The sequence below is a fragment of the Chiloscyllium plagiosum genome, unplaced genomic scaffold (assembly GCF_037043375.1).
Source record: "Chiloscyllium plagiosum isolate Xiang-an unplaced genomic scaffold, Cpla_swu_hap1 HiC_scaffold_27, whole genome shotgun sequence".
NCBI classification, from domain to species: Eukaryota; Metazoa; Chordata; class Chondrichthyes; order Orectolobiformes; family Hemiscylliidae; genus Chiloscyllium; species Chiloscyllium plagiosum.
This window is the reverse complement of record NW_028270165.1, coordinates 4,399,097-4,409,318: the sequence shown is the minus strand read 5'-3', so window position 1 is coordinate 4,409,318 and position 10,222 is coordinate 4,399,097. Positions and strand designations below refer to the sequence as shown.

Below are 10,222 nucleotides of genomic sequence, written 5' to 3'. Positions count from 1 at the left end.
TTTGTATTCATCTACCCATCCAAATGCTGTTTAAACGTTGTAAATGTACCAGCAACTACCACATCATCAGTAAGTTCATTCCACATACAAAGCCACCCTCTTTCAAAATGTTGCCCCTCCGGTTCCTTTTAAATCTCTCTCCTCACCTTAAGTAATATGCCAACTTTCCTCATGCCTGAAGAAGGGCTAATGCCCGAAACGTCGATTCTCCTGTTCCCTAGATGCTGCCTGACCTGCTGCGCTTTTCCAGCAACACATTTCCATCTCTGATCTCCAGCATCTGCAGACCTCACTTTCTCCTTAAGTAATATGCCCCCAAGTTTTGAGTTCGCCAACGCTAAGCAAGAGCCCTTTGCTATTCAGCTTACCTCCACTCCTCATTTTATCAATCTCAATGATGTCAACCCCTCACTTCCTCTCCTCCAGTGAATAAAGTCCCAGCCTCTCCTTATAACTCAAACCCTCCAGTCCTGGCAACTTCCTGGTAAATCTTTACCGAACCCTCTGTGATAAGAATACTTCCGATTACAGGGCCATCAGAACTGTACACAGTACTCTGAAAGTGGCCTCACCAACATCCTGTACAACCTCAACATGATGTCCCAACCCCTGTACTCAATGGTGTGAAAATGAATGCTATGCTGCTAAATGCCTTCTTAACTACCCTGTCTATCAGTGATGCAACTTCTAACAAACTATGTACCTGAACACCACTCCCCCATGTCTGTCTGTTCTATAACATGACCCAGGGCCCTACCATTATCTGTACAAGTCCTGCCCTTTCTTGTTTTAGCAAAATGCAACCCCTTGCTTGTATTAATACCTCTCTCACACATGCTCCCCCTCAGACAGACACACACACACACACCCCCAATACTCTCTCAGGCTTATACTCCATCACACTCACACTTTACCAAGCATGTACACACTCTCATGCACAAACTCACATGCACCCACACACAATTCTATGGGGTGAATTTGTATTGGCAGAATTATATTTGCAGATGTATTCAATTTTGCTCAAAAAGCACACAATTTCCAGGCAGTCAATCCATGTAATATTTTATGAATTTGGAAATAGAACCAGTCTGACTCAAGATTGGAATACTGTCAGACTCAATTCTCAGGAAGAAAGTGAGGACTGCAGATGCTGGAGATCAGAGCTGAAAAGGTGTTGCTGGAAAAGCGCAGCAGGTCAGGCAGCATCCAAGTAGCAGTAGAATCGACGTTTCGGGCATGAGCCCTTCTTCAGCCCTTTCCTGAAGAAGGGCTCATTCCCGAAACATCAATTCTCCTGCTCCTTGGATGCTGCCTGACCTGCTGTGCTTTTCCAGCAACACATTTTCAGACTCAATTCTCACACCTTTAAATGCATTGTCTGAGCTGAGATGTCATCTTTTTTATAAAACCTTAAGTCATCTCAAGAATGTGACTTAAAAGATGTTCTGGCAGTTACACATTAATGAACCAAAACCTTCACCCATTCGAAGAGATGAAAGACTTGACAGCAATCTAGGCTTGTTCAATATATTCCATCAGTTGCATGATACTGATCTTTTGATATACATTCTGTGTCTTAAAATGCGGCTCCACAGCTACCCGATGAAGGAGCAGCACTCAGAAAGCTAGTGCTTCCAAATAAACCTGTTGGACAACAACCTGGTATTGGGTGATTTCTTTTTAACTTTATCAACCCAGACTAATACCGACACCTCCACATCATTTCTAGTGAACACAGCCCACACCTCCTGGTGCTGTCAGTAAACTTTACAATGCTGATGAAACAACACAGTACCTGAAAGATTTACAATTTCTCACGATACTAGCTTCTCATTCACTGCTCCATCTGATACATGACATTGGAAACTCAGTGCAGGAGGCTGAAACGAAGGAGCAGCTTTAAACTAAAAACGTCTTGGAGCTCAAAGCTTTCAATGAGAGTCTGAGCCCGGCGGTAAGTTCAGGTAACCTTTATTGTGACTCAACTTAGTTACATCTTCAGATTCCCCCCTGCAAAAAGGCATAGACAAAGTAGCTGCTTTTTAAACAGCTCAAGATCAAAGCCTACACACACCCCACTGTCTTTACTATTGGGCAGCACCAGGTTGTAATTGGATCCTTGTTACAGCCATAATCCGGAGGAAGTATTGCCTCACTCAGCAATTTCAACCCATACCCTGTAACCTGGTAAGTTTCTCCCTGCTCATTTGCCAGTGGGGAGAGGGCAGTGTAGAGTCAACCAGACTGCTGTGGGTCTGGAGTCATGTGTAGGCCAGACCGAGTGAAGGATGCAGATGGAACGACTGAATGAATACTCTCCCACAATGGCGGTTCCCTTTCCTAACAAGGGAGAGAGTGAATCAGATGGGGGCTTTCTCCCCCGCATCACACATTCCCTCTGCAATCTGTCGTGGTGGGATTCAAACCCGGCAGTCCCCGGAACCGGATTGATAGTCCAATCGATAATGGCACTTGACCGTCACTCCTTCAATCCCCCTGCGATGGCACGTGAACTCGCTGGTGCTTCCGCAGGTGGGAGGAGCGGGCGAAGCCCTTCCCGCACTGAGAGCAGGTGAACGGCCTCTCCCCGGTGTGGATCCGCTGGTGCCTCAGCAGGGTGAAAGATGTGCTGAAGGCCTTCCCGCACTCGGGGCAGCTGAAGGGCCTCTCCCCCGTGTGGACCTGCTGGTGGGTCAGCAGGGGGGAGACCCGAGTAAAGGCCTTCCCACACTCTGGGCAGCTGAAGAGCCTCTCCCCCGTGTGGATCCGCTGGTGGGTCTGGAGGCTGGAGTAACTGCTGAAGGCCTTCCAGCACTCAGAGCAGCTGAAGGGCCTCTCCCCCATGTGGACCCGCCGGTGGGCCAACAGGGCAGAGAAAAACATGAAGGCCTTCCCACAATCGGGACAGCTGAAGGGCCTTTCCCCTGTGTGGACCCGCCGGTGGGCCAACAGGGCAGAGAAAAACATGAAGGCCTTCCCACAATCGGGACAGCTGAAGGGCTTTCCCCTGTGTGGACCCGCTGGTGGGAGGAATGTCTGAAGGCCTTCCCACAGACAGGGCAGGGGAATGGCCTCTCCCCGGTGTGACTGCGCCGATGAGTCTCCAGGGCAGACGGGAAACGGAAGCCTTTCCCACAGTCGCCACACTTCCACGGTTTCTCCACGGGGCGGGATTCCTCGGGTTTCTCCATGGATGAAGCTTCAGCCACACACAATCGAATTTCCAGCCCCTTCCTGTCGTGAATTCCTTTTTCCAGGTCGTATAGCTGCTACACGCTCCACGCACAGTGCGCTGCAACAGTGGGGTCTCTCGTCCAGTCCCAGTGATGCTGAAAACATACTCACTCAGTCAGGAACCAAAAAGCTTTGATCCCTCTCACAGAAATCAGTCGAAAATCGTTGCGGTCCTGGTGGACTGAGTGAGTGTCAGACATTGGCGGCGAAGTGAGGATCGCAAATGCTGGAGAGTCAGTCGAAAAATGTGGCACTGGAAAAGCACAGGGATGTCAGACAGCATCCGAGGAGCAGGAGGGTCAATATTTTGGGCATAAGCCCTTCATCTGTTGATTGAGAAACTTCCGCCATCAGATCTTCATATACGCTGTAAAAAGAGATTACAAAAGCCATCACTGTCAATGCAGGGTGGAAATTCTGAACAAGCAATTCTACTTTTGTGGAATATTCTTTTCTTTTATTATTCCACAAAATTGAAAGCACCATCCCACGCTCTCTCCCCCTCTGTTCTCACTCCGCTCTAACTAATTCCCCTGAAGGTGCTGATTCAGGATCTTACAGGGGCAGAAAAAGCAAAAACATCAAGACTGACATCTCTCTGAATTTTGGATACCTCCACCTGAAAGTTAATATCTTTCACAACACTGGGATCCTGCTGAGAGTGAGCAGGTCTGATTTTGGGAAGCAAACACAATGTGTGTCAATTCAGGATGAAGCTGCCACACAGCTTCTTGAGGAACAACCAGACACAAAATGGTTAACGTCCCTGGGAAGGGGAAGCAAAATGAGACATCAAGGTCTTAACACTGACACCAGAGAGAAATTGAATATACTGACATGGCAAACATTAGTGGAAAGCCAGAGTCATAGAGGTATACAGTACAGAAACAGACCCTTCGGTCCAACTCGTCTGTACCGACCAGATATCGTAAATCAATCTGGAACCGTTTGCTCACACGTGGCCCATAGCTGGGGTCATCCCCACCCCCCTGTCCTGAGACCTTGATGCCTCCAAGCTGACCTTCAAAGGTTCAGTTTTTCCCTCCATTCTTTCCCGGTTGTCTTTTGTAAGTGTTGAAAACTTTCCCAATCCTCTGAGTATAGGATTTGGGAAGTTGTGTTGTCGCAGTACAGGACATTGGTTAGGCCACATTTGGAACATTGAGCACAATTCTGGTTTCCTTCCTATCAGTAAGATGTTGTGAAACTTGAAAGGGCTCAGAAACATTTACAAGGATATTGCCAGGGTTGGAGGATTTGAGCTAAAGGGAGGCTAGGGCTGTTTTCCCTGGAGCGTTGGAGGCTAAGGGGTGACCTTTTAAAGGTTCATAAAATCATGAAGGGCATGGATAGGATAAATAGGCAAAATCTTTTCCCTGCGGTGGGGGGAAGGGGAGGTCCAGAACAAGAGGGCATAGGTGTAAGGTGAGGGGGGAAAGAAACAAAAGAGATCTGAGGGGCAACCTTTTCACACAGAGGGTAGTAAATGTATAGAATGAGCTGCAGGAGGAAGTGGTGGAGGCTGGTACAATTGCAACATTTAAAAGGCATCCGGATGGGTATATGAATGGGAAGGGTTTGGAGGGATATGGGCTAGGTGCTGGCAGATGGGACTAGATTGCGATGGGATATCTGGTCGGCATGGACAAGTTGGACCGAAGGGTCTGTTTCTATGTTGTATATCTCTATGACTAGTTGGACTTAAGGGTCTGTTTCTGTGCTGTATGACTCTGGAACTGTTCTGTACTGGTCTTAAAATCATGTTCTTGCCTTCCCCCACAAACATTCACTTCTTTGTTGTTCAAAAATCAGATGAACTCAGCCTTGAATATATTCAATGACACCCTAACTGCAGGAAGGCATCCCCACTTCTGAACTCAATTCCTCTTGCTCATATACCACTTGCCTTGCTGATTGCTTGCTGCACCTGTCTGACAACTGGCAGTGACTGGTGTAGGAGGACGCTGGGGCTCCTTTGTCCATCCACACATCATTCCTGATGAAGGGCTCATGCCCAAAAAGCCAACTGTCCTGCTCCTCAGATGCTGCCTAACCTACTGCTCTTCCAGTACCACACTTTTTGACCCTGATCTCCAGCATCTGCAGTTCTCACTTTCTCCACATCCAATTACATCTCCATTTAAACAATGCACTTCCTTTCTACTTTTTTTCCCACAGCAAAGACTATAACTTCATATTGTGGTACTGCATTTGCCATGTGTTTGCCAGTTGTGGTCTTCTCTATATCGGGGAGAGCGAGCGCAAACTTGGGGAATGGTTCACTGAGCATCATATCTGGGTCCACAGAGCCGACCAGAGTTCCCAGTCACCACCCATTTCAATTCCCCTTCCCACCCCCTTTCTGACATTACCATCTTTGGCCTCCTCTATTGCCACAACGAATCAAACAGCAAACTGGAGGGACAACATCTTAATAGAGAAGGAAGTAAGCAATAAATAATAGACCCCTACAGAGTGCTGAGGAAAAAAGGGACCTTACTGTCCAAGTTCAGAGATCCCCAAAGGTATCAGTACAAGTAAAACGGGGAATGAGGAAGGCAGCTGGATGGGTATGTGAATAGGTGGGGTTTAAAGGGATATGGGCCAAGTGCTGGTAAATAAGATAGATTAATTTCAGATATCTAGTCAGCATGGATGAGATGGACTGTTTCTGTGCTGTACAGCTCTATGGCCATCCACTTCATTTTGAAATGTTTGCACTACCACTTGGAACATCCTGTTAGGGTTCAGAGAGTGCCAGGTCCTAACATTTCCTTCCTCATGTCTCCTATGTATTTTAAATCAATAATAACATTTGTATGTTCCTGGGTTAGTACTTTAAATACACAGACACATACAAGAAAATCAGAGTTTCTACTCAGTAGAGACAGTGATGATTTATTTCAACTTGCTAACAGGGTATCAGAAGGGGAGGATCTGCAGACAGAAATCTTGGAAGAAATTCCATAACAAGATCTGACAGGGTCACTCAATATCATTGGGGGGTTGAATCTGGAAAGAGAAATCCATTCGACCTGCTTCAAAGAGGAACTACCAGTGAACTGAGCTTTAACTGGTTACACAGAATGAGTGTGTGTGCCCCAGTGAGCTGACAATGGGAAGGAGCTTTAACCAGTTACACAGACAGAGAGGGGCTGGGGCATTTATTTTACCCCTGGAGCATCAGAGCCTGAGGGGTGACCGTAGAGAGGTTTATAAAATCATGAGGGGCATAGATAGGGCAAATAGCCTAGGTCTTTTCCCCCCAGGATGGGGGAGTCGAAAACTAGAAGGCATAGGTTTAAGGTGAGAAGGGAAAGATTTGAAAGGGACCTAAGGGACAACTTTTCATGCAGAGGGTTGTGCATGTATGGAATGAACTGCCAGAGGAAGTGGTGGAGGTGGGTACAATTGCAATGTTTAAGAGGCATTTGGTTGGGTATATGAATAGGAAGGGTTTGGAGGGATATGGCCTGGGTGCTGCCAGGGGGAATTAGATTGGATTGGAATATCTGGTCGGCATGGATGAGTTGGACCGAAGGGTCTGTTTCTGTGCTGGTTCTGGGTTATGCTAATCCCTGTGGCCTTATTCCAGATGCGATCCATATCTGCAGGCAAGACACGACTGACTCCAGTGTCTCTCTGGTCACCGCCTCCATACCCCTTGGAACGATTCGGCTCCCTTCTCAGTCCACTTTCACCACATGACCGAAGCAATGATTGGTTATGTTCTTGCTCTAACTAATGTTATGCGTGCCTTTCACTCCCAGGAGCGTGCGGCCTACAGCGATGTTCCCTCCCTTTCAGCCTCGTCACGGGTAGAGCCTGGTTCGTTGGTGCTCGTCAAGAACTGGACTGGCAAAGGTCTCCAACCTTTTGGGTTTTTGAATTTTGCTGTTGTTCTAATGTTAATCTTATTACAGATACTTGAACTAAGAGGAGGGACATGTGGGGGATCGCTTATCTCCTCACCTTTCTGATCACGTACAACATCCTGATGGGGAAAGCCACTAACTATGGATGCGACCAGGAATGATCAGAGATTATCCACCACCCATGCTGAGGAGATGTCGTCCAGTGCACCGGACCAGACGCTTTTGACGTGTGGAACGTGATGAAGATTGATTATTGCAATGGACTCTTACATCAGAAAGACCAGGTGGTCCATCTGGACAGTAGAAATCAGTGGGAGTTACCATGTCGTTACCATGTTTTTTTGATTTTACCTGCAGACGCAAGCCTAGTCAGGATAAAAATGATCAACTCAGGAACACTATCCCATTTTGCAGGATGGGCCGACTCGAGAAAAGGGAAGCCTGATCGGGGAAACTCCTCAATCCACAAACAACTTATTTATACAGGCCCACAGAACGCTCTTCACCCCAGAGGCAGTAGTATGTTACTCCTCTCTATCGGGAGATGACTTACTTGCCCCGTCCCCAGTCCCCGATTCCATTCTATTCGTCAGACTTCCTACTGCCGATCCTGCGAAGAGAAATATCACTTTCCAATACCTCCGGTCTGTGTATACAAACAACTGGTGTAACACTGGCTGGGGTACAGCAGGCCTTATGCGGCACATGGACCTGGAACGGAACCCTTCCCTTGCGCATTTATAGGCCTTTTCTCTTTTCAGAATCTGATACTGTCACCAAGACCATGTACAATAGAGCTAAGGGAGAGCCCAATGTGAACAGCATTCTGAGGACCATTGTCTCCCATACAGTGCGAGTGCTCGAGTCACTTGGCCCATTTTTTTTTTAACAGAGCTCAAGCACCTCCTCTTGCAAAACGTCGACCCTTTCCTCCTGTCGACCTGACCAGACCCCCTGCTGTAACATTTCAGTAACCTATTTTGACAAACTCTCCCTAATATACACCAAACCAGACTATTATTTCTTCAGCTAAGGTAAAGCTACCAACTTCCTTGTCCTGGATGGCAAAGATGTCCCTCATAAGGTCACTATCGGAGCCCTTGTTCCCACAACAGTACCTTGTCCTGGCCAGTGGACAAGTTGATGAAACCTACATCTGAGGAGGATGCAGAGGTCAGTCTCAGCCAACCTTGCTCCAACTGGAAGGATCCCAAGGGACTGGGTGACAATACAGGGCACCCGATAGCCTGGAGAATCCAGAGTACCCTGAGGTTGGAAGGATCGGCAGGGGTGACAAGTCAACAGAACCGCAATTCCCTCTTTTACGGCCTGACCTTTTGAGGAAATAAGACTAAAGAGGCTTTGAAACAGAGTAAACTGGGATTATCAGACCTGTGTCTTTACTCTGTGCAGAATCGGTAAGCCTTAGACTATATACTTGCCCAGGAGGGTGAGGTCTGCACCATTGTCCAAGATAAATGCACTATGGGCATTCCCAATCTCACTGGCAATTTTAACTAAGATACAAGAAGAGATCCAGGCATTCCTTGACAGAATGACTGAAGGGACTAGGTGGGGAAACTGCAGATCGGGCTGATGGTACAATTGGCTTATCAATTTAGCTATGTCTGTTTGTCAGTATTGGTATTGTTAGGTATTTAATTGCTAGGCTTATGAGGTCCCTTAGTGATATAGATTTGCCCCAGAAGATGCTCCTTTTACGATCTGATGGCTCACCCACACGTGTCGATGGCGATGATAAATATGACCAGATAAGCTGCGAAGATGGTGGTGCCACTCTACAGGATGTTGATGGCTGGACCACCTTGAAGGGCATTCGTTTGGACTAGCCTTCTCTTTCAGTGATCGCGGTGCAATCAAAGGGAGGAATGAGGGTGTGGGCATCTGGGTGATAAAGTCTATAGCCTTAAAACTTGTCTTTAAACATTCAGACTAAAATGTAATGCTGAATTATTGAATACATTTACTGCACTAGAAAATAAACCAACAGGAAGGCTCAGAAAGAGGAGAGAACTTAAAGATAGGGACACCTGGGCTCACCAAGCGATAACAGGATGCTGTGAGGCAATTAAGAACGTTTGCCTCAGCATCGGTGAATCTGTGTGAACAGGACACCAAGTGGCAACATTCACAGCCGTTCCCTTGTGAAATTAATGATAGTCTTTGAATCTGACCCTGAAACAAGACTCGGTACTATCCATAGCTGTGTAATTAATGGGTGGAGCTTGTCCATTATAATAGATTCTTACTACCCCTTGCAAGTGGGGCATTCACAAAATAAATCTTTGCAGTCTTGAGAGTTCAAAAGGACACGAGAGAGAGAGACCGTTTTATTGCTGAGGCTGTTGAATCCCGTAGAAAATTAACTCTTAGTGCTTATTTGCTATGGATTGAATTGAATTGTATTTTGGGACTTTATGATGAAAGGTTTTTATTCCAGGTTTCCAAAGAGTATGATCTCCAGGGCAAACCAAGAGAGAGGCTTTACAGGTCTGAGTTCTCAAAGGATTCCCTGGGCCACCTCAAATCTCCACTTTAACATGGGAGGTAGGACAAAATGGCTTCTGCTTGGCTAACTCGGTGGGACTGAGTCAGGCAGATACTCACGACTCAGAACAAACAAGAAACCACAGCCTGATATAAATCCAGTGAAAAAAACTGCAAATGCAGAAGTAACAAATGTGAACCTAACCATCAATCGCAGAAGTAACGGTTTAATCCTAACCACCAGACAGGACAAATACAATTCCAAGAACAGGTTGTCTCCAAGAAATTATGATAGATTAGATTATATTCTCTACAGTTTGGAAACAGACCCTTTGGCCCAACCAGTCCACACTGACCCTCCGAAGAGTAACCCACCCAGAACCATTTTTCGTCTGACTAATGCACCTAACACCATGGGCAAGTTAGCATGGCCAATCCACCTGACCTGCACATCTTTGGACTGTGGGAGGAAACCGGAGCACCCGGAGGAAACCCACGCAGACACGTGGAGAATGTGCAAACTCCACACAGATGGTCACCCAAGGCTGGAATCGAACCTGGGACCCTGGGGCTGTGAGGCAGTAGTGCTAACCACTGAGCCATCG

General features: G+C 46.9%; 1 pseudogene; it reads right to left on the bottom strand.

The window, feature by feature from the left end:
• Nucleotides 1-1,960: 1,960 nt before the first annotated feature.
• LOC148142908 (uncharacterized) lies at nucleotides 1,961-3,434 on the bottom strand (annotated as a pseudogene).
• Between the last annotated feature and the right edge of the window lie 6,788 nt (nucleotides 3,435-10,222).